Source organism: Corvus brachyrhynchos, unplaced genomic scaffold (assembly GCF_000691975.1).
Source record: "Corvus brachyrhynchos isolate BGI_N302 unplaced genomic scaffold, ASM69197v1 scaffold70, whole genome shotgun sequence".
Classification (NCBI taxonomy): domain Eukaryota; kingdom Metazoa; phylum Chordata; class Aves; order Passeriformes; family Corvidae; genus Corvus; species Corvus brachyrhynchos.
In genome coordinates, this window is record NW_008236217.1 from 9,790,780 (window position 1) to 9,815,717 (window position 24,938).

Below are 24,938 nucleotides of genomic sequence, written 5' to 3' on the forward strand. Positions count from 1 at the left end.
TCCAAACTCAAGGCTCTTCCTGGTTATGGAATATGATCTGAGTGATGCTTCCTAACAGACTTTTCCCAGGTTTTGTTAATTTTGGTTGGGATCTATGGGAAGGCAGGGGAACCTGTTTAGGCAGTAGGTAGTTGTGAAAGTCTGGGATGGAGACTTTTCCTCTCCTTACTCAAGTCATTTGATGCCTTATAAATGTTTTCTATTTCCTTTGAAAAGGAAGTTGTGCACATAAAGCGAGCCAACACAGAGTGCTGGAGAAGGAAGGTTAATAGAGGGGTGAATAACCCTTACGTTCTCTATACAGCAGATGAAAATGAAGACAGCTGGAATACAAAATGTGATCAGAATACAGCTTTGTACCTCCAAGAGTGAAATCAGTCTCTCTCATCCTACTCTGTCCTTCCTAACCTTCACCTTTGCCCTGCTCACCCTTGGGATGTTCAGATGATGGTAATCTTTGAGGATTTACTCCCCATTTGCACTGCTCCCATTCAGGCATTTTTCTGTAATCTCGTCCCTATTTTTTTGCTGCTTTGGCGTTCCCACCAAAACTTTAGTCTGGATGTTGACTACACCACTCCTGAAATACTGCAATATCTTCTGCTTAGCCTCCATTTTCCACTTTCTTCCCCAAATCATATTTGTCCATTTGTCCTGCCTTGGGCAGACACCCCTCCAACCATGCACATGAACACACCTTTTGGCTCACTCCTTGGGCCTCCCTTGCTTTTTCCATCCTAGTCAAAAGTTTTGGTTTTACCTTTTATGGTCCTGCAAACATTCTGTGGCATCTCTTCTTCATACTGCATCCATCTGCTATCAGTGTTTCACCAGTTCTCCTTTTCCACCCATGTCCTTCATGCAAAACTCAGAACACAACAGCAGCCAAAGAAAGATCTGAATAAGGGCTGTGGATATTACCCTCTTGTACCTTAAGTAGCAGAATGGTTCAGTCCAACAAATTCTGAATACAGACATGGGAGTTCTTAGAAAAGAAAACAGCATTACAACATCCCCTTTAAAGGGGTACTCATTAGTGCAATAAAGACCTAACATGTGGGCAAGTGCTGATGAACCTGCTTTATCCCTTTCAAGTGCATAAAACTGTAAGAAATTGTAATAAATACCCATTTACTCATTCAGGCCTAGCAGACTTGAAAAATTGTAAATCTCATTTCCGTGCAATGCCATGCATGGCGTGTTTTATGTGAAGCAATAGACTATGCTATACCTCCTGTGTTAATTGAAGGTACAAAACCAGAGAGCTGATAAGGATTCCTATGATCCTGCAGCTCCACTAGTCACTATTATTTTTCAGGCATAGTTTCTGTTACACATTCCGTCACTCATATAGTAAAAAATAAAGCATTTATTCTTGGAAAATGCCCATCAGTGTTGCAAATGACTGTGATCAACAGCTTGGATATCCTAATTGCAGCCTATTAGAAATAATGAGATTTGCATGGTAGAACCCAGAGAATTACATGGATAAAGGAAAAAATTCACAACATAAATGTTAATATAAACATATACTGCCTGCGAGTGCAAACGACACATAAATTGGTGGCTCATTACTGCAGAATGACCCATGGGTAAGAATGTCACCCAGTTCAGAGGCTTTCCCAGGAAGTTTGGCTGCAAAAGTTACAAAAGATAAGGACATGCTTGTGGAATCCGCTAAACTAATGAGAGCTGAAAGTTGTTTGAAATATCCCAATGACCTCACAGATGGGATGCTTGTTAAGGTATCTGCATCAGTCTCTTTTTTGTCTAACAGATTGTTGTAAAGCTTTGCTGAGGCGTAGCCAACAGTCCGTGAAGGTGTCTCCATGCTTTCTGACATACTAAGGGCTGGGGATTTTTTTTGGTTAAGTTTTTTTTTTTTTCCTGAATGAACTTAAAATGAAAACCAACATGCAGATGCAATTTTTGTTTGCGGGCATATTTGTGGAATAGCACATGTGAGGCAGTCAGTTGTGATTACTTCATCAACACGGGGTCTGCCCGCTACCTACGTGCCTATCTGCTCGAGTGCGCTGGTCAGGAGCCAACTGCAAATTTAGGTCTTGAAAGTCTGAAGAAAAGCGCTTTATGTGCGAGGGTCCCATGAAGGCTTCATAATGCAATTAAGCCCCATTTTAACAAAAGGCTTGCCATTTTGCTGAGGCATGACATGAGTAATTAAAATATCATTTTAAAAAAGACAAATGACTGTTCTTTTCTACTCTCTGATATTGTTTGAGATAGATGGGGGGAAAATATCATGATTTTTGTTTTTTCCAGGGTCCTTTAAGTGGAAATCACAGGCAATGCAGTAAACCTGCAGCAAAACATATCTATGCGAGCCCCTAAGGGGATCCTATAAATGAAACAGTAGCAAAACCTATTTCCTTCTCTTCTGAAAAGAAATAAGTTTTCAAAGTGCTTTTTTTTTAGTTTGTTGTAGATGAGTGTGTAGGTATAGAAGTGTTTTAGAAAAATCTAGGCATGAAGGAAAAGGAAATACAGAGTACAAATTGGTACATAGATTTTGCTTGTAGTGAAATGATGCTGGAACGGCATGAGACTATGGTGGGCCAACCGAAAGAGTGAGAAATGACCCTAGGTTAAAAGAGGGGAGCTGTAGTTCTAGTGATTCCTAAAGATGAGAAGAGAAACATAAATTTGGGAGGAGAAATATTATGCAAGGTGTGTTGAAAGAAGCATATTTCAGTGACTTTATTTCAGCAGCTCTTTTGTTTGATTGTTTTTGCTAAATCACGGTGACATGTAACTGTTGCAGCGCTTTTGGCCAAATTGTGATGGATATCTCCAGTGAGGCAGAGGCGTGGTGGATATTCCATTCAGCTCCTTTCCCTGAATTGGGATGGAGTTCACTGTTTCTATGAAATCCATTGTGTTAAGAATATATTGTCATGTTGCAGTGAGATGCTCGCTACAACAAGGAATTCCATGATAGCACAAGTGTTGCAAATCCTATTGCAATGTTTGATAACCTTACATTCAGACTTAAAAGCCTAATTTGTTGTTCTCAGATGGAAAAGACAGAGAGAGAGAGAAATGGAAAATCTTGTTGGGAAAATAGCAAGTGAAAACAAATTAGAGACCCACTGAACACAGCACCAACAAGGTCTTTTTGAGGCCACACAAGTCAATAAATCTCTTCAGTACACATCCTCTGACCAGCTGTCAGTTTCCTTGGATCACTGTCAGAAAGGAGTGCAGCAGCAAGTCGCAGCAACAAACCCACCATTTTGCTAAGTTGCTTCAGTGCCTCCCTTGGCCTTTCTCTACTGGTCTGTTCTTTTGCTGAAGTCCCACGGAAATCTCCATGGTTTCAGCTGCAGTGGGAGATACGAGTGACCCTAGTCCTCTCCCCACACCTTCTTCCTGCTGCAGGCTCTGTTCTGAATTAAAACATCAAAGAAACTCAGGATCAGTGATTAAAGCAAAAATCAGGGAATATTCTTGTTATGGCTCTGCTTGCTCTGAACTGTGGAGGGTGGGTGAAGGAGCTGGTGAGCATCAGGCCGAGGGAGCACCATTTCCTACAAATATCTTTAGCAGTGTGAAAACCATTACAAAGCCTTATCCTGTCTGAGGTGGTGCTTTTGGGACAGTCTGTTTGTCAGCCAGTGACGGTGCATGAGTTTATGGGGGAGCTGGACCCTGTGCATTCTCCACAGCATTTCTCTCCTTCCCACTCTTCCAGCGTACCTGGTAGCGATTTTGGTTTAGGAGTGATGCTTCCATCCAAACATGGTGAGAACTTTGGGTTAAATGATGATTTTTCACACCCTGAGGCATTAAAATCCAATAGGTTTTTACATACACTGAGAAGTACGTTCACTTTGTAGACCTTTTTATTCCTGCAAAAAAGCTTTTAATATGTGTGCATGCATCATGCTATTGCCATGACATTTCCATTGTGCTAAAAAATAGGATTTAAAAGCATTTAAAAAATGGTGTTCTGTGTGGTTTGCAACTCCCATAATTATCAGAGAAAGAACAAGGTCATGGGTCTTCTGAGAAATTACTGAAGATAGCAAGGGAAGCGCAGAAATACTCACACTTGAAAGTTGTCATTTTAAGCACCCCAGTAATTCTGCTGTAGGACACAAGACACTGTGTGTGTGTGTCGGGGGAGTAGTTGCTCCAAGGATTCGAGTCCAGCAATGGTTGTAATTCAGTTTTTATAACCCTGTGCTGGATCTGAACTTCTGAACTCAGTATTATCTTGGGTTTGTCCTCCTGCTGTTGTGCCCATGAGCAGCTGCGATACCATTACATTTCCATTTTCCCCAGTGTGCTGTCATGTGGTTGCATATTGAAATGAAATGGAAAATGATTTATTGTGTAGGATCAGGTTTTTGTCCTCCACAGTGTATTAATGTAAATCTAGGGCGATTTCCCATGCTCCTGGAACTAGGTTTCACTTGAAAAAATGTCTAGAGTCAACAAATGGGAAAACCACTCCAGAACACTAGAAAAATAGGAGCATTTCTTTCTGCCTTCCTGTGTTGGTCCAACAGGGCTTTGCTGATGTTGCTAATGACTGTGAAATGTCTTACATGTAAATTCTCTAAACCCCTTCTCATAATTTCATTTCATAATTCTGTGGAACTGAATACCCAGATGATGTTAAAATAACAGTCATATGATACCTCTGAATTCTTAATGTGAAGCTATTGTGAGTTCAAGATAACTGCTACAAAGAGCTATTTTACAGAATAAAAAATTCCTGAGAAACAGGAATTTATAATGAAACATTACTCTATCAGTAGTACAGCAGAAAGCCAGACAGTAGAGAAGATATCCAAGCACTGAAATAGATGGGCTAGCCTGATGTTAATTGAGGCACAGATGAAGTATACATCATTTAAATTATTAAATGTATGGTAATAGATGTTGTTCTAAGCTCATATTTTATTCTGTTACACTCAGGGGATGAATTTCTGTCAGTCTTACCCACAGATCCAAGCAAATCTCTCTCCCACTGGGACTGTTTAATTTCATGATATGCGATATTCTTTGTCTGCAATAACATCAGAGTTGTTTGTCTTCTTATTTTAGACTGTAAACTTTCAGGATGTGTAGCCATATCTCATGTGTAGCCCATATCATTCCAGGGCTTGTGTCTCCTCTGGGGCTTTCAGGACCTAGTGTAGCACAAATCATAGTAAATAAATATTATTTCTTTCTCAGAAGAAAAGAAACATCAACAGCTGGATTTTCACTTTGTCTCACTCATCTAATGAGAACGTAGTCCATTCTTGACACAGGAAAGTTACTGAGAGGTGAGTGATGAAAAGAGTTTATCCTCAGTAGAGGATCACAGAAGATGTGGCCAGTGTACTAAGACTAGGATAGATTTTGTATGTGATGTTGGAAGACACAATGCTCTTAAAGCCAAAAAGATATCCAAGGGCTCATGTGGGACTGATGAGGAAATAGGTTAAGTATATGGCATTTCTGGAGAGTTTCAAAAGCTTGGGAATGCATTGACTCCTACAAATCCTGACCTCAGATTTTTGCTTCCATAGTCTTTATTTCCAGTAAAAGCAGGAAAGGATGATAAGAGCTTTCTAAAATGTTACACTTTCCTTTCTGTTAGCCAAATAAATACTAAGAAATGGGACAAATGAAGGATGGTAATTTATTTGCTATTTTTCCAGCCAGTGCTATTTGTAAGTGTCCATCTGCACCAGTCACTCCAGGGGCTGATCAGGGGGCCTGGGAAAGGAGACGAAGACAGACTTTGCTGAAACAACCTGCTTCTTCCCACTTGGAACAAAAATGCAGTTTGATGGGTGAGACAGGATCCTGCAAAAAGGTGAGATGGCTGCATTGGCAGCAGTCAGTCTCCAGTCTGGCAGACAGCAGTGACTTTTGTATCTCAGTATTGCACTCCTGTTGCTGTGGCTCCGAATGATTAATTTTGAGGATAATAACCTCCTTCGTAGTGCTGCAACCTGCAGCACAAGGGTGATGGGCACCCCTTCAGACTGAATCACAGGACAATGGCTGAGCTGTTTTTTAATCTTAACGAGAGCTGTCATTAAAAGTTACTGAAGCCTGACTTTTCCTCACTCTTTGTCAGCCCCCCCTCAGCCTGGGCTGCAGATCCCACGTCCTTTGAAGCAATCTGAGCTCTCTTTGTTTTTTTGGGTGCATAATGATGCATCTCTGCTGCTGAGAATGCGCAGCAAGACCCAGCGAAGCGTGACTGGCGGGAAGGCCAATACCAAAGTAAGCTGGGAAGCAATCCCCTGCAGTATTTCTTGAGCTCTGCCTGCTGGGATTAAAGGTGCCTGTGAAAAACACAGTGCTTTTGCCAGTCCTTTGCCAAGGGTAGAGTCCAGCTCTGTTTGGTGTCTTGCAGGGCATTGGATAAAGCAAGGGATTTAGGTCTTTATATTTAAGGTTATTGACATTATGTAGCTCAGTTAATGACACAATGCTTTCAGCTGTTGAAGGCAGTCTTGATCGCCAGGACATGTTGCATCAAAATCATAGAATATGTCATTTCTGAGGAGGCTGCCTGCTGTCAGAACCACTGCTTTCTTAGGTATTTACTTTCCCATTTTGCCACACTGCAAGTATTAATAGTTACGTCTATCACATTATCAGAAAGAAGCTGACAACAGGATGAATAATGAAGCTACTTCCTGTGAGCATTCAAATGGGCCTGTAATTGGTATTATACTCTAAACACTGCACATTGAGAATAATTTCTGTCTGTATAGAAAATGCCAGGGTCAAAGGGATTTTTATTGAAAATTTTAAAAAGTTAAAGAAATTTGGAGTGTGGGGCCACCTGTCACAGACCCTTCCCATGCAACATCTGCACTCTCTGTTTCTCTCTCTGCCAGCCCCCTGAAGAAGGCTTTGCAGATCCACACTTATTTGGAGGCTGGGATTGCCACTCATGGCTGTGCATTGTTACTGCTGGCTTTTCCTCTCACACAAGCAGGGCTGATGCCATTTGTTGAAGGGGAGAAAACAAATTAATTCTGCAAATGACTAGTTCAAAGTTCATTCCTCTCAAGAGCCTTTGTATTTTGTAAAATCAGGGTACAGCAAAGAGATGGCCACATAGAGCAACCTCTCCCTGTAACTGTGAGCAGGAAAACAGCTGCCTAAGGTCAGTCCCTAAGGGCCTTTGGCAGGAAAACAGTGTCTAAGGCCTTTGACAGTTTCACTTGTATTTTACGACCCATGCTGATGTGGAATCCTTACTTTCTGTGCTTCTAATATGCTTCCTACACTGGCCACCAGCTGGAAGAAAACAGGACTCAATAGGTTTTATCCAACACACTCAGTTCCCTATATCTTTTAATTATTTGTGGCGTACAAATAATTCTGTGCTCCTCCCAACTTCTGCTCTTCCCTCCTCTGGACATCCCTCAAAAGGGTCAAGCTCTACAAACAATAATGACTCCAAGGTGCTCCTGCTGACACAATTTGAATTAAATTAAGCCAATAATTTACAAATTGGAAAAATCTCATGTTTTTAGTGGATGAAAGTATTGGCTATAAATTCCTGAGCCTTTCTGTTCTGTGCCCAATTAAATGTGGTAAGTAAAATCTTGTTCTTTTCCCAAATTTACAATTGCGCATGACAATATTCAGAGTACATCTGTCTACAGATTTATTATCCAGTAAATTTCATCTGCATGGTTTGATGGTAATTAAAATAATAAACGCCATGGAGTCACCAGTTCACTGAATAATTTCTGAGAGACAAGGTGAACAGTCCAAAGTCTATCCAAGAAAAACAAGTACAGCCACTGAAGTCCCTCTTGCTGTTTCTTTAACTCCTTCTCATTTCTCTGCTTCAATTCTGCATCCAAGGCCCAGATTTCTTACTAGTCATGTCACTGGAATCATTCATTGTAAAAAGCTTTTCAACCTTACAAAGAACAAGTGCAGACACAGGGGGTGGATGAGGAAAGCAGTGTCTTTGCTCCTCAGCTCTCATCTGCACTGTCGGCAGGAGACCATGAAGTGATCCTCTCTTACCCATCCAGCCACAATCAATGACTTTAAGTATTACCCCTGGAAATTGTTAAGAGGACAAATATCATCATAATTAGTGTGTTTGAATGAATTTGTTTGCAAAACTGTACTTGTATGACAAATTGCCAGACTAAGTCCATAGCTGCAGCATCAGGCATCAGTGAGGCTTTTCTAGTTAAGAGGGACCAGCTGAGACTACTCATCTTGTGTAAGGTGTTACCAGGTTAAAAAAAGTTGCCATTTCAGGAACAGGGTTGACAATCATCTGGTTGAGGCATAATAAGGTGTATATCCAGGAACCTACCACGTTTAAACAGACTAAGTAGAACTATAAACTTGTAATCACTGCAGAATTTAACTGTTGCTGCCTTTCTGCCCAGGCTACAGCCCATGCTGTTAGCTCAGCAAAGCACAGGAATATCCATCTTCTGCTCCATTATGAGGTTCCCCCCACTGTGGCAGCTTGATTTGCAATTTCATATTCAGCTTGCACCTCTACACCAGTCCTCATTTTTCACATCTCTTCCAGCATCACATATTCCCAGATTTCTTCCTTTCATGAACCATGTATATGAATGGAATTTTCCCAAAAGAAAGCCAATATTTTTCTTAGTCGTGTCAATTAGGCATTAATCCCACAAATGTAAATATTTAAATTTGCATAGCAGAGTAAACCTATTGATTTACTTTCTTCCCATTGCTTATCTCTGCTGCCATTGTACTGTTCCTCAGTTCTCACAGATGATTAGTACAGGCGTTAAAATTGCTTTCCAGTATCTTTCATGAAGATTGTAAGTTTAAAAAGAAGAAAGCACGTGATCAAAAACTTGATCCACTATGAGAAACACAATCAGATGATCTTGTGGATACATCTCTGACATTGCAGGCTGTTCAAAAGACAACACCTTTTTACTCCAATCATCTGTCAGGATATGAATATAATTTTGCCATACAGTTATGTATACTGGACCAAAATACTCACCTTCACAGTTGTATTACCCAGAAGCTGAAGAATGTGTGCTCTGGGTGAGAGGGGCAGAGATTTATGAAAGGGGTTTTATGGGTTTGAAAATGAAGAGGGGTGATGCTTCAGGTCAGGAATTAAGATGGCAAGGAAGAGTTGTCTAATAAACTCTCCCAAACACGGCCATGAGCAACATGCCAGAAACAGGACTGGCTTTACTGGTCACCAGGAGGTGGTAAAATCATCTAGAGGCACTTCAGTCCAGAAATGCTGCTCTTTGCAAGACCTAGGGCAACTTGCAGTGCCTGTGAGGATTGACTTGGACTGCTGGAACAACACTGCATCCAAAAGGTATAAGGACAGGTCAAAGCCATCTCTGCTCATCTTTTCCTCTTTTTGAGTACCTTATTTGGGGCTGTAGGACATATAGCAGATTTCCACAGTATGAGTATCTTAAAATATGTTCCATTCAAAGGCAGAACATCCTAAAACATTAAAACTATTTCAGACATTTTCAAGAGAAAAAAATGGCACAAAAATAACTCACAAAGACACTCATGCCAAGTCCTGAATGAACCCAGCAATAAAATAGTATTACTCGTTCATAACACACAGCTCTGTAGATGTTTAATGGACAAGAATGTATTTGCACAACTGCTGAACTGGCTGATAGCTTGTGTGTTGGAGGCTGCACGATGAAACTGAAATTCAAACACAGTTCCTCTCCTCTGGAAAGTGGCTGCAGACAAGAGGGCATGAGACCATCAGGTTTTTAGCTTCCCGCCTGATCTCTTTAGCCAAAAATTGACAAAATAAAGCAGGACTGCTCAAAATGTGATTGTCTGGGTTTTCATGACAACCCTTGCTGCTTGGACGGTTCTCTCAGGTTCACACTCACTAATGTTGCTCTAGTTTACAGGCTGGGATAAATACAAAATCTCCAAATGGCAAGTGTAGCCAAAATGAGGCAGAAGATTTTATACCACAAAAAACCATTGAGTTTCAGATCTGTTCCACTTAAACTCATAAATTTCACCTCTGAACACATCTGCATGAAAAATAGCTATGTTTCCACAGCAGTCAGCTGAAAATTGCTGTTGCTGTCTCCTATAGCACATTAAGTCAAAGAGGTGTTAGGCCAGGCCTGACTGACATGATCAACACTACACTTTGGTGGAAGATTTCTGCTCTAGGACAATCAGGCAAGCAATGAAAGAAATGAATTTACCATACATTACTGATTGTTTACGCATTATTATCACTCTAGTTTTGTGCCCTTCTTGTGTTTTTGCATCCTCTAATTCTAGAATGCATGTCAGTTTTTATCTGAAAGATACTTTAAATAGTTTTCCTTCAATCTTAGGTTTTTTCTTCCTTCTATTACTGTATGCTCATGTGAGAGCAGCACTTCATTCTCTGGATGCCACCTCCTAACTGTGGCCAGTGCTTAGGGTCTGTGAATGAGGTGATGTTCCATTTTTTATGAGATCTGACACAGGACAAGCAGAGATACTACAGGTAATACCTCTGTGCCTGTTCTACAAAGCCTGGCCTGTGAAGAAAACCAGAAAGTCTGTGTTGAGTGAATAAATACTGATGGTGGTAGTTGACACACAGCCTGTGTACAGATGGTCATTAGGAAAGGTAAATGGTCTAAAAACCTAAGAAGCTTTCTTTTATACTGTAAGGTTATATTTTCACTAAATGAGAACTTCACATTTACTTCTGGGGAAAAAAACTGACCTGACTTTGACAAAATATACTGTGGCAATCCAATCAGTAACAAAAGCAGTATTGCTTAAAACAGAAAATTAAAAATTGAAGAACAGATTAACATGAGGAAAGAGAAAAAGTTAGCATGTAATGACTGAGATTAGAATTTATCTTTTCACTTAGAAGACATCTGTTTCCTACTTGTATTCAGCATATTCAGCATCTATAAAGATGCCACACAGTGTATCAACAGGTTTCTTACAAGTTTTTACAAAATATCGAGCAAAACTTCACACCTATGAATTAATTTTTGTCAGACTATTGTTTCCCCTCAGTAGTTAAAAAAAAACCAAAACCTTTAAATCTTAGAGATATGTTCTTGGCAACCAAGATGGGATTTTATAGGGGTGCACGGAGCTGTAAATGTACTGAACGCCTCGTAACCGTGATTCACACGGGCTGTACTCATTCGGTGGATTTTCAGTTATAGCCTGTAGGCAGTATTACAGCATGGACAGCAGGTACTGTGGAATCATCACCTTTCATGCTTGTTTCCTCATTTACTGCTGGATGGTAGAAAAATTATTGGTGAAGTCTATAAGGTCAGCACGTTCTTTGGCTGAGCTGAGAACAGCAGATATCATAACAGTCATACACAAATCAGTGAAGCATGCAACATGTAGGCCAGCTAGTACTGGATATAAAGTTGACTAATTCTCAGTGTGAATAAAACCTGGTGAATTTATATATATGTAACTTCAAAGATTCACTACCTAAAAATGAAACTGTAGACTAAGAAGATGGTGTTTGGAAGAGCCCTCAGAGAAGATCTATGTAAAGTCCTTTCATCGAGAAAGGAGGAACTGCATTTAGGCATTGCCTAAAACGGTTTGTCCAGTGGGTTTCTGCAAACTTTCAACATGCCTAATGAGTCTATTCTACTATTTCAGGGCTCCGGTCAAAAAGGTTGGGTTTTTCCAAATGTATAAATTAAATCTTCTTTGCTGCAAATTGATATAATTTCCTTTTATTTTCTCTGAGTAACTGTGAAGACAAGTTTATCACAGTCCTCTCTCAAATAACCTTTAGAGCAATCCATCAGAAGACTGCTATCTAATCACCCTCCCCAAACCTGCCTGTGCCTGGGGTAAGCGAGGACAATCTTCTCTCATAGTCAATGCTTCAACATCTCGTAATCCAGACACTCTCTCTTGAGTTTCTCCACGTCTTTTGTAACCAAACACAATGTGGCATTTGAGGTAGTTTCTGGGAAAGAGAAGAAAGCTGTCATTATCTCCTGTGAGATATGTATGATGCTGCCATTAGTACAGCTGAGATGAGTTAACAGCATTAAATTATTACTTCATATTCTGCTTAGAATCAGCCTCAAACCCCAGCCTCCCTTTTTAACTAAGCACTTATTTGCATGCTTGATTTTTCTTTCTCAAGTATTGCACATGCACTGTCATTTCTCGAATGTCATTCTTGTTAGGTTTTTGATCTTCTGATTCCTCACAGTTAGTATGAATTCTAGTCCTTGATGGTTCACAAACCTTCCAGCATGGTGTCTCACATTTCAGCCCACTCTTCTCTGCCCTCTCAGCTGTTCACTAAAATGTTGATTACAACTTTGTTCAGGAAAGGCCCTTGCAGGAGCACATATAAAAATAGACACCAAATTCCTGAGGTGTGGTCCTTCAAACTGTATTTCCAACCAGATGGGTGCATTATGTTTATACCAATGTCCATTAACTTGCTTTTGTGAGTATCATGTGGTGCTACTAAAAACCTTACTGAAGTCAAGAAATATCTGGATCTAATGCTCCTGACTTATCCACCAAGTCAGAGACTGCTCTTCAGATCACCATGCTGATTATTTTCAGTCTTGCTGAAGTCTTCTAAGTAATTACAAACTGATTTTATAGTTGCTTGTTCGAGAACTCTTGCTGATATTGAGTGTAGGATCACTGGTTTACTGTTCGCCAAGTCCTTGCCAAACACAGGCACCATATCTCATCTTCTGTCAACAGAATGGGCATTCTTGCTGCCTCCCTTCTTCAGTGGTGCCAGTGTTTCCCTCTTAAAGGGAAAATATCTACAGTACTAAATTCTCAAGTTATGAACAGAACCTTGTTTTTCAAAAGGAAAAATAAAGGAAAAAAGATTGTGGCTGATTGATCCAAATTTTCAAGGTGAGGGGAGGAAGGTGTGAGTATACTTTCGGTGTGGGAGAAAAGACAATCAGAAGACATGTATCTTTACATTCACCACATTATTTCCACTGTTAATCCTTAACTTCTAACAGTCTTTTTCCACCTGAAAAGTCTCTTTTTCTCTCATTTTCTAGATCAGTTTAATTTCTTTAAGAGTCTCCTGTGAGTGACCCGCTTCAAACGCTCTCTACAAACCCAGCTATAGAAAGACATCTGATTTGTTTGCACATTTGTTACCTTCAGATGAGTCTAGGAAGTTTGTGACATATGACTTCACTTTGCAGAAACCCTACAACTTTTCATCAATGTACTGTATTTATCCATATGCTTACTAGATGTGATCTTCAGAACGTTTCTGTTATTTTGTCTGGTATACATCATGTTTACTTACCTGATTTTCCTATAAATTCTTCTTTTCTTTTTCCATCTGCAGTGAAACAACCGATTTTTGCATCTAACAGCACCATTTAAATGGCACACCATTTATGCACTGGTTTTAGCCCAAAGAGGTGAAATTCATTGGTTTATAAGACTTTTACAGTAGATTCTATATATTTTCTAAAGTCCTCAAACACTGATTTAATGTTTTCACAGACATCATTCTGCAGAGTAAGGCCAGATCCTGAAGTGGCAGAGATTATCATGGCTCCAGTGTTTTCATCATTGTGTTAAAGTTTATACAATTAACCCAGGGGTTTACTAGTTCCTTGTCTATGCAATTAGCATGATGGCTTTTTAATTTGGGTGTTGCAGTCCATCCACAAGACATTATATTTGATGAATGCCTCCTGCTGGAAATTGCCCTAGCCTGTCCTAATAGCCCAAAGTTGTTCTCATTTTCTCTCCTTTGCTCTCCTCCAGCCTAGTGTCCCACTAGAAACATGCCAGTGCAGTGTCTTTTCACCAACACAGAGACCTCTGGTAATCTGCCTCCAGGATGCCTGGTTGAATGTGGTATCTGACCTCTTAATGTGTTTGTTAGTGCTTAAAAAAAGATGTGCAAGTGTTGTATTCATGGTGCAATGGTTCAGGTCTTAGAAAACACCTGCAGTAGAGAACGGGCAAATAAGAGAAAGGGAGTTGCAGTATGCAGTAAGTATTTTCCTTCATTTAACACCTTTCATTCACCAGGAGGGGATTATGGGAAGGAACGTAACTTCCTAGCTCAGGGATTTACCTTGCTTCTGAAGCAGCTCCTGAAAGCCAGCAGAGATGATTTGTTGAGGACCAACACTCCAGTATTTCCCATCATGTTATTGCATTATGGTAAAACCAGAGCCAGCATAGCGTGACTGACTCGCTAATCCCAAGGTGTAGCGTGCCAGGACAGTTGCCAAGTTTTTAGACTACGTCTTTGTTGTCTTTCAGGCTGCAGATTGCCAAGATATGTGGTTTTGGCTGAGTGGAAGCACTTTTTGTTTCAGTATGTCAACACAGCAGGCTGGTAGATCAAAACATTCTATTACTGAGTTCCGACATGCATGGGATACTGGCAAAGAAAGTGCTTTCTTTATCTCTTCAACAACCAGGCATTACAGGATGTGTTCCTGTCTGTGATGTTTGCTTTTGATTCATTATAGGTTTAGGAACACTGAAATGGTGGCAACTTGTATCTCAAATGTGAGGTCATGGCCAGAGGAGAAAGTTGTTCATTGAGGAAATGAGGATATAGACTGTAGGTCTTCAGGCCAGAAACCTGCAGAAATGTGATGGTTACATATTCATTCACCATTCACTGTCCAGTTGCTCCCAAGACTGAGTGGCCTCTGTGTGCTGCAGAGAATTTCGGGTTTGGTTTTGCCTTCCTTTGTCTCCCTGTTATGGCACTGTCCACAAATACTCTCATGTTTGCTTTGTATTAACGCTTTCTACTCTGCATCCTCTGTGCCCATGCTGTAGTACAACTGTGTGGTTAGCGAGCCTTCAGCAGAAGCAAAGGGAGCCTTCACCATCTGCCAATTCTGAAATTGCATGATGTTCCGCTCTATCTCCCAGGGAAGCTCCAGTTCACTTTCTTCTCTGGACCTCTAAAAGGTGTAGAGTGACTACATTGGCTAGAAAGTCGGTGCTCACCTTGGTCCTGTGAGTGAGTCTGGAAGATATCCAGTCCCCTGGCATAAGTTGAAACTGCAATTCTTCAGTGTTCACCACTGAATATGCAGGATAATAAGAAGATTTAATGAACCCTAGTAATTTCTAGTCTGTCCCTTCCTTTAAGCAGCAAAAGGCAATATAATCCATAAATATAAACATTTTCTTTTTGATTACTCTTTCTGATACTTTTGATTTGTTTTGTTCAACCCGGACTTCATTATGAGTTTCACTGCTTTTCTACTATGGTTGAGGCTTGTGTCTGACCATGAAAACAAAAAAAATGTGAACTTCACTAAAATAAGAAGCAAAACCATAGAATTGATCATATGAAGACTTGGGACAGTTTCTGGATATAAGAATATATCTATTTTCTATAGAAAATGGAATAAAGTCTGGCTGCAAAGGCTGCTGTGGCTTCCCTCTAAAGCACCACCCTGTTGGAGCCACCCCCAGGCTACCCAAAATTTCTTTGTAGAACGCACAGCAAGGACATCCATGAAGATGGTTCACCCAAGTACAGTGGAAACTTGCTGACACCATGCACTCACATCTACACCATCTTCTGCTGAAGAACATTTCCTAGAAAAGACTGGATTCCAAGATTCAATCTCTGATTAAAAGGGGAAAAAATATTTTTGGGTAAAGAAGAATGCTCTTAACCCCTGGGGGATTGACTCTGTTCCTGTTGCAGTCGCTGCCTAAAAGACAGTGGTCAAGAAGTCATCTGCTGATTCAAATGAAGGCCTGAAGGAATCAAAAAGTGTTAATGGGGAATTACCAATCCATGGGAGATTTTGGTAAAATATGTTTCGTGGGGAATGAGTCACATGAAAAGCCTGTCTGGAATTCGCCAGTGATTTGGAAGAAACAGAGGATTATGGCTGACTGAGGACACAATTGCAGATGGTACAAAAATCAGAGGAATAGGAATTAACAGCTAAGGGGGGCCAGAGGGAAAATAGCACACTCTGGCACCTTTGTTGTGATAGGAGCAATCAAGTAGTGAGAAGGCCTGGATCAAGGAGCCTGTATCACTTCTGTGGGTGCTCAGGAGGCTTGTACCAAAGGGCATCCATGTCAAAGGTGCCTTGCCCAAGGGGACATATTTGGGGGCCACAGAAAGCTGAGCACCAGGAGTGTGGGATGGGAGAGGAGGGCATAGCCATGACAAATACCCTTGCCATCTGTGCCTGCCGCTGGGCTGGGGCCAACTGCAAAGAGCTGGGAGAGAGCAGTGATTTGGGGAAGGGGAGGCTGATGGGCACAGTACATTTAACTAATTGCAGAGAAAGGGAAGAGGGAATCCAGAGTCTGAGTGCTTATGTGAAGGGGAGGGGAGGATACGTGAAACTGTGGGCTTCTTTCATCTGACAGATAAAGGCGGGACAAGATATCATTTCTCACATGTGAAGCTGGCCGGGTTTAGCACTGGGCACAATTAGCTGCTGAAATGGGAGGAGTTGAGAAAGTCTCCAGCACCTGGAGTCCCCAGGCCAAAGCTGGATGCTTCTGCCAGGGACAGACGATTACTGAAGCACAGATGGGAATCAAAGATCTCAGCTGCTGAACAAGAGTCCACAGCTCGTGTTGTTCCAGAAAGCCAGCTGTATCATGACTTAGTCTCTGCAGCTCTTCTGTCTGGATTTGTGATGGGCATTTGAAACCAGGATCAAGTCTGTTGGACAGTACTCCTTGGGACACTGTTTGCAGTCACAGCTGAAAGTTATTATCATCATGACAATCATCGTCATTGTCCCTATGCCTGCTGTCACTGTTATTTGTACTACTGTAGATCAGGGTCACTTCGTACTGAGGGCAGTGGGGACACTGTGTAGCAACTAAAGCAACAGTGTTTCCTGACCCAAAGAAAAGTTCTGTGCCTGTTAATTAACAAATGCATAATAGAAATTGCCTATCAATCTGCCCTGCCCCCTCCCCTCTTCTCTGTTTTCATTAAATTCTTATGGATCTTATGGATTACAATAGTTTACTATCAAAAAAACCCCAAACCTATGTCAGAAAAGTAATTGCTTTATTTGTCTGTTTTACTGAATAGTGGGAAACCTAATCTCTACTGCCCAACTGGGTGTGTTTGGCTGTTCCTCAAACTAAAACAAGACTCGGAAGATTAAAGTGCAGCTTGGCTCAAGATCAGGTGAATCAGCACATTTATAATGCCACAAAATAGCCTGCAGGATGGCCTTCTCATCTGTAATTACACAGGGATTTTATGCTGTACAGGCAAAGGAAGTAATTTGATTTATCTGTTCTAATTAAATATATGATGAGAGGAAACAGTGGTATGTCTGTTTAAAACATGCTTTAGGTTCTTTTGGTGAGAAAGTGAATGTGACTGTAAGTACTGTGCTTTAATGTGACTGTAACTTTCCCATTAGTGCTCACACTCTTAAATGTCATTTATGTAACAAACTGTAATGGCAGGTTTGGACTGGCATTTGGGATGAAATTTCGTGTGAAGAACAGTACTCAGAATGCATGAATTTCCAACTTTTTATACTACATGAGCTTATTTTCTAATCTCTTGCAAGTCACTTGGGGTAATTCCTCATATCCATGGAAATAAAATGAAATCCAGTTATTGCAGAACCAGGGCCAATGAAGATATTTGGGAAAATTAATTCCCACCAACTGTAGTGGAAGCCAGGTATGACCCACATGTGGCCATGGGCTCTTTTAACTGGGAAACAGCAATGTTTCCTTAGGAGGAGTATTTGAACACTGACATTCAGTATTTTTTTCTTGTCTATTGGTGAATGCCTGATCACAAGAGTCCTGCCTTTGGTTTCAAAAGCCAAGGTCAGCCCTGAGTTTTTACAAGACAGTGTTAATAGGAAGAAGTAGAGAAGGGAAGGATTGTGATGAGTGAAAGGAAAGGATTTTAAAAGTCAATTTGTCAAATACCGATTAAAAATGTAACAAGAAAGTGAATCGAGTTCTCCCACTGTAACCGTCTTATCTAAGGCCAAGACAACTGTTTGGGGACAGTCATTAAAAAAATAGTGTCAGTGTTTTAAGACCACTAAGAATGGGCCATCTTACCAAAACACTGTGTGTTTTGCAGGTCCTTTCACATATTTCTGTGTTTGACTTTTTAAAAAGGACAGGGATCTTTAAACCTGCCCAATCAGTGAAGAGGACAAATACTCTATGGGCCTGTTTGCTGGAACTGTTATTTAATTATGTGTCACTGGTTTGTAATGGTGTGAGTTTTGCAGAAGGACTTGATGTTCCAGCTGTTTAGGGAGGAGAAAATATGCTGTAAATTGGACAACAGCTTTTTTTTTTTTTTTTTCCTGAGGATTAGAGGTTTGAGGGAGGGAATAGAATCTGAGCAAGTTTCGGTCCTGCTGACTAGTGTCATGCCCAGGGAGACATAACTGGCTAACAGCTTGTCCTGGGAACTTAACATGAACATAAAAGAGAAAAGGTATTACCTGTACCATCCAGGAAGGCTTTGGCAACCTTAGCCTGGAAAGCTACCAAGGGAAAATGATATTTCTGGAAGAAACTAATGACTTACTCAACTCCAAAAGTTGGTGGTGCTAATGACTCAGAGAGCAGGGTATCTTGTTTATGTAGTTGAAAGCTTTCTGCTGACTGTGAGTAATGGATTTGCCAGGGCAGAGCCCATCCAAAACTTGCCAGCAAGCCAGGAAAAGGGGGAGGCAAGTACATCTGCTTCTGACTTTCAGGAAAGCACTGCACAACCTGCCAGGGTGAAATACCCCTGTAGGTGTCTGCTGGTTGTAGGTTTGCTCCCCAGTGCTGTTCGAGAGGAACCCCAACTCCTCCCAGTGCCCGCTGTACCTCTGCTTCCCCAGGATAAAAGGAAAGGCTCCCATCTTCAGCTTCACCCTGTACGCTGGGGTGGCTGACATACAGTTCGTCCTCCACTGCCAGAAAACCTGTTCTCTGGAAAGCGACTGCTGCTGCCCTAGATTCCCTTGTCCAGGTTGTTGATAAAGGTATTAAACTGGACTGGGCCCAACACAGAGCCCTGGGGAACACCGCTTGTGACCGGCCACCAGCTGGATGGGACTCCATTCCCCATCACTCTCTGGGCGCAGCCTCAGCCTCTTTTACCCAGAGAAGAATGCACCCATCCAGGCATGAGCAGCCAGTTTCTCCAGGAGAATGTTGTGGGAGACAGTGTCAAACACTTTACTGAAGTCCAGGTAAATACATCCACAGCCTTTCCCTCACCCGCTAAGTGGGTCACCCTGTAATAAAAGGAGATCAGGTTGGTCAGGCAGGACTTGCCTTCCATAAATCCATACTGGCTGAGCCTGATCTCCTGGTTGTCCTGTACATGCACTCAAGTTGTTCTGCTCCATAACGCCCCCAGGCACTGAGGTCAGACTGACAAACAGACATGTCCTTATGACCCTTCTTGTCGATGGGCATCACATTTGCTAACTTCCAGTCAACTGTGACTTCCCTGGTAAGACAAGACTGCTGGTGAATGATGGAATGTGGCTTGGTGAGCAGTTCCGCCAGCTACCTAAGTACTCTTGTGTGGATCCCATCTGACCCCGCAGACTTCTGCATTTCTGAGTGGTGTAACAGGTCACTGACCATTTCCCCTTGAATTATGGGGGCTTCATTCTGCTCCCCATCACTGTCTTCCAGTTCAAGGGGCTGGGTACCCTTTGGACAATTGGGTAGTCCTCACTATTAAAGATTGAGGCAAAGAAGTCATTAAGTACCTCAGCCCTTTTCTCATCCTTTTTCACTATGTTTCCCCCCCATCCAGTAAAGGATGGAGATTCTCCTTAGCCCTTCTTTTGTTGCTGATATATTTATAGAAACATGTTTTATTGTCTTTTATAGCAGTAGCCAGATTAAATTCTAGTTCAGCTTTGGTCCTTCTTATGCATAATCTTCCAATATCTTTGTAGTTCTCCTCAGTTGCCTGCCCCTTCTTCTACAGGGCATAAACTCTCTTTTTTCCCCTGAGTTCTAGCCAAATCTGGAGTCCTGTTCTGAGCGCTGATTTTAAACCCAACACCTTGCTTAACCCCTACATCGCTCTGCTCCCACACGAGAAACTTGCCCTTGTTTGCTTCAGACTTTGCTGTCTCACACAATGACATGCAAAAGGTGAGCTGTGTCCATCAGCAGGACACACACCTTGTAACTGGAGAGAGACAGAAGATGTAGTGTTAGGTGGCCTGTTAGGACATAAAAGGTGTGTAAGAAGAAAGGCATCAGCTGCCATCAGAGAAGTAGGTGTTTTACATCCACTCTGAGATAATCCCTGAGGTGCTGTGGTGTGAGGTGCATGCCATGAAACACCTGCAAAAGAGCAGTGCCAGGGATTGCAGAGCTCCTCTGTGTATTGAGCAAAACCTGTTGGAAGCAGAGATTTTTCTCACATCTCCAATGCTAGCGATACAGAGACCAGGACGCTGTCTTGTATGCCAGGTCTGAAATCCAAATGTGGAAAATTGCTTTCACATTCTCTCAACACAGGACACAGGGATTTCCCACACAGCCAAGAGAAAATCAGCTGTAATGGAAAGGCTGCAGGGAATTTTGTAGTTCAGGGGGGCTTCCTTGTTTCCTCCTCTCCCCAGTCTCAGCTGTGCTCACTGATGCCAGAGAGGTCCTAGTCATTCCCTCTGCCCTGATAGCTGATCTGGATCAGTCACTTGCTTTCCTAGGCATCCTTGGCTCCCTCAGACACCGTGGTGTTCCCTTTCCAGTGTCTGTGGCTGTGTGCACTCAAACAGGACACAGGTCAGTGGCACTCGTGCATGCTGCTGTGAGCAGTGCCTGCTCCTGGCTACTGGATGCTTCCTCCTCTCTCTTCCAGCTTCTCTGGGCCTATCCTGCTAGGTCTGCAAAACATCCTGTTTAATCACTTTCAGCTAGTTTTAACCTACCTTGCCATATGTATGCTCAAACCTGCTCACCTACAGCTTTCAGTAAAACTCATGTGACATACCAAATACTCTCCTGAAATCCTTATTTGTTGTACAAAACCTGTTCACCCCACTCAGCTTAATTCTGTTCCCCAGATTATTCCTCCATTGCCCGCCTCTGCTGACAGTGACAAAACATGGACTACTTCATTAGCTCCCTGTGTACACACAAGCAATTTGCTGGAGAGACTCATGGCATTGCTGCTAGTACTGCAACCTCCTGCTTTTAATTACACTTTGCTAAATCCAAAACACTCCTTCCAACATTTATTCTCCTCTTTACTAATAGCACATCTGACAGAAGGCCTCCTTGTATCACCTCTAGGGTGCAGCTTGGCCATAGGTGTGGTTTTATTTTTTCACTGTCCTGCAGTGCTTAATTTTTTTGCTTCCATCTTGTTGAGCAGAAGAGGCAGAAAATCTTAACATGTGGCAGACCAGGGTTTGTCATCCTCAGGAGCTTTGGTCAGTTCAGCTGGACCTCTGTTGTGGTCTTGGGAGCGCGAGCACAGTGTTTGAGCATGGCTGGGGGCAAGCTGATATTCACAAACCCGGAATTTTCATTGCCCCACAAGACCCATAGGGAACGATAGAGTGAGTAAAATTACAGGTACACGTTTTATCCCGAAATGGTTTTGAACAATGACACTGTGAACTGCATGATCATTCATCAGTGATCAGAAACAAGCATGGCAGTAAATCAGGGAATGTAGTGCAGTGACTAAGGCTCATGACTCCTTGGAAGAGTTCTCCTACCCCTAATTTTAAGTTTCACCCAGTGACATGGTCCCTTTGTGAAAAGAAGAAAAAGACCACTGTGAACACCCAGTGGTCTTGCAAAGACAAAGTGCTTTAAGAAAACCCAGCTCTGATGTAGGAAATCGTAAAAATAAGTTATGTTTAACTATGGAATCTGACCGTATATATAGGTCATGTCTGTCTACAACACGTGTATATAGAGACAGATACATCTACGCCTTGCACAATTTACTGTTTCAGTTTTCCTGTTCAGCTAAGGTTCTGTTTCAGAAATTTTCCACCTCCTCCTTGACCTTCCTCCTTCATTATACTCTAATAAGCATTTCTTGCTGCCTGACGGCATCTAGTTCAAATAGCTAGCGAGATCAAACTCAGGAGAAAATAAATAGGAGCCACGAGGCCCTCTATAAAATAGCCTACACCTTTCATGGACTGAAATGGATGTTTGTCAGTAATGAGGCACTGTAATTAAATGAAATAAGCCTTGGCAATACCTCTGCCGTATCTGCCTGTACAATGCTCCCTTAAGCAGCAACACTCCCATGGGAAATTAAATATACTGTCTGTGCATTAGACAGCCTTATTGTTTGGGTGTTCCTGCAGCTAAGAAACCCTCACCACTGTCTCCTAAACAAAGGCCTTGTGGAGGGAAGGTTTTGGGCTTCTCTGAAATTTGGGTGCAGCTCAGCAGCAGACACCACCTGGGTCAGTCTGACATGCCTGCCCTGGGGTGCAGGTGACCACGACAGGCAAGGAGATGAAGGAGAGACTTTGGCTCTTCTCCTTCATTGGCTCCCCTGCTGTGGGCTCTTTCCCCTGCAGCACATCTAAGCATGGGTATAATGTGAATGAGACAATAATAATAATAGTAATCATCATCATGATGATAATGATGAAAACACTGAAAAATCATGCTGCTTTCCTAGGATGAAAAGGTTCAAACACAAGCTGTCCTTTTCTCAGGAGATTACCCAGTCTAACTCTTCAAGTGGCCATGGTGGTCTTTCATTATCCCTTGAGGTGGTGGTGAGCTTTCCTATTACTGGGAAAGTCATGAGAGCCTGAGGAGTGCAAAAAGCACTCTGGTGATAATGCTGACATGAAAACTTCTCTCTTTGTCAACACAGGTGTTTTGGGGGGAACTCAAGGATTCTTCTCAAGGATTTTTCTTCTTACTAAAGGGCCCTACAAAAATGCTGTGGGAGTGAAAGAGAGGAACTATTTTGTCAGCATGCTTTTATCTAAAAGCACTGTCTGGACACCACTTTCCATATCCTTCTGAATCATCTGCAATCCATAGTGTAGGAATTACTAATTTGCTTTTTGTTGTCTTAATGTAGTTTTTCTCAAATTAAGTGCTTATTAGACTGGAGTAAAAAGACTAGAAATGTGTGAATTAATGCTTTCTAAATTCTTTCACTGGACAGGAAAAATGAAAGCACAGTTGCCTTCACAATGAATGCAAAGTGTTGGTTTGATGTCTCTTTAAAAATAGTTTAGTCAAACTCAGCGTCAGAGTTTTCTTTGGAAAACAAATTTTCCAAACCGTTTCCCAGATATAATCAGCATTCCCCAATCTTTTCCAAACTGTTAGACTTGACATTGCATTTTTTTATGAACAAGAAGTTAAAAAAATTGCTGGTATCTAAAAGTGATGTAACACTTCAATAATTTCTAAGACCAAAACTATTAAACAGTTTTGTGCTATTAAATATGTACTCCGATGCAATTAAGTTCTTTCAATTTTCCCATGAAATTTAGCCGCTTTAAAGTGTATTCTCAGAAAATACTAACTTGTTCAAGCCACATAAATTGCTCCAGAGTGTAACAGCCTCTGCATTACCCTCACTTTCATGTAATTTTTGGGGGATTTTTAAAAAATAGAACTAAAAAAAATCAAGAGAAAGAACTGGGATTAGGTAGTTCAATAAGGAGAATCTCAATTAGAGTATAAGATAAATGGGAAAAAAAGAAGAATTGTAGTAAGGGAATAAAGAGCCTTTCATAAGAAAGAAAAGTAGAGATGACAATATTGCTTAAGGTTTGAAGAGAAGGTGTATGCAAGGTGAAGTACTACAGATACATGCAGTCGAGTATGGTTTAGAGGTCAGTTTATCATCTTTATATAGTCAAGTATGGTTTAGAGATCAGTTCAGCATCTCTTCTTAGAAAATAAAGACATGAAGGTATTTTAAAATATTAATTTGATCATTACTTTCACAGTGCATATGTACAGGAAACACTAATATGGATTTCAGTTTGGTAGAGAACTCTAAGAATAGAATTAACAGACAGAATTAGTAAAATCCAAAATCAAATCAGGTACTTACCTAATAAAAGTAAGGTTTCCAGAGAGCTGAAATAATCTATCTGTGTGCGAGGGGTCTGCATCCTCTCTCTTCGCTGTGTTCACAACTGAGCGCTCCTCAGCCTGGTGGGAACTGCTGAGCGTGCCTCCTTCCTTGCTCTCACCAACACCTGGTGTTGACAGCTGTCGGGAAAGGGGAGTGGACTTGGTACACTGTTCTTCTGATTTGCAGTGGCAATTCCTGCAGTGCCATCGCTGAAGTCAGAAAACACCCAAGTATCTGTTGTGTAGAGAGAAAGAAAGAGAGCAAGGAGGAAAGAAAGAGAGAAAAGAGGAAAGAGAGGAAACAAGGAAAAGAGAGATTAAAATAGAAGAAGAGAAAGAGAGAAATAGAGAAAGGGGAAGAAAGAGACAAAAAGAGCGAAAAGGAGGAAGAAAGAAAGAAGGAAAGAAAGAAAAGAAGGAAGGAAGGAAGAAAAAGAAATAAAGAATGAAGGAGAGAGAAAAGGAGAAAGAGAGAAAAAGAACCTGAAGGTACATCCCTGCTACGGAAGCTTGGTCAGGTGCTCAGTTGATGTACACCAGCAGAGCTTCTTCCCTGTCTTATGTGGGCCTACTCCAGCTGACACCAACTCGGATCTTACCTATGATGTTTACACTTCCTAATCGAGTCAACGTTTAATGCTGCAGGGAAGGAGGAATGGTAAACGTGGCTTTCAGTTCCTTTGGAGGAACTGGGAGTCCTGTAAAGCTACATCTCACCTTGGGACATAACACTTGCGCCACCCTTGTCATGATGTGGGGTGAGACACAGGAGGAGGTGTGCTCCTTTCAGCCTGGTGAGAGCTGAGACTGAAGGATGCCTTTTAGGAGCTACTAATTAATATAGTTAGCTAACTAATATGCACTGTTGCTGGTTTTCA

The 24,938-nt window shown here is 41.5% G+C and overlaps 1 long non-coding RNA gene across 1 annotated transcript in view; it reads right to left on the minus strand.

Moving 5' to 3' along the window:
- Positions 1 to 24,363, minus strand: part of LOC108449694 — a 41,564-nt gene extending 17,201 nt beyond the window's left edge. The window contains exon 1 of the long non-coding RNA XR_001865963.1: positions 24,038 to 24,363. This is a non-coding gene — a long non-coding RNA (uncharacterized LOC108449694). The remainder of the gene's footprint in view (positions 1 to 24,037) is intronic.
- Between the last annotated feature and the right edge of the window lie 575 nt (positions 24,364 to 24,938).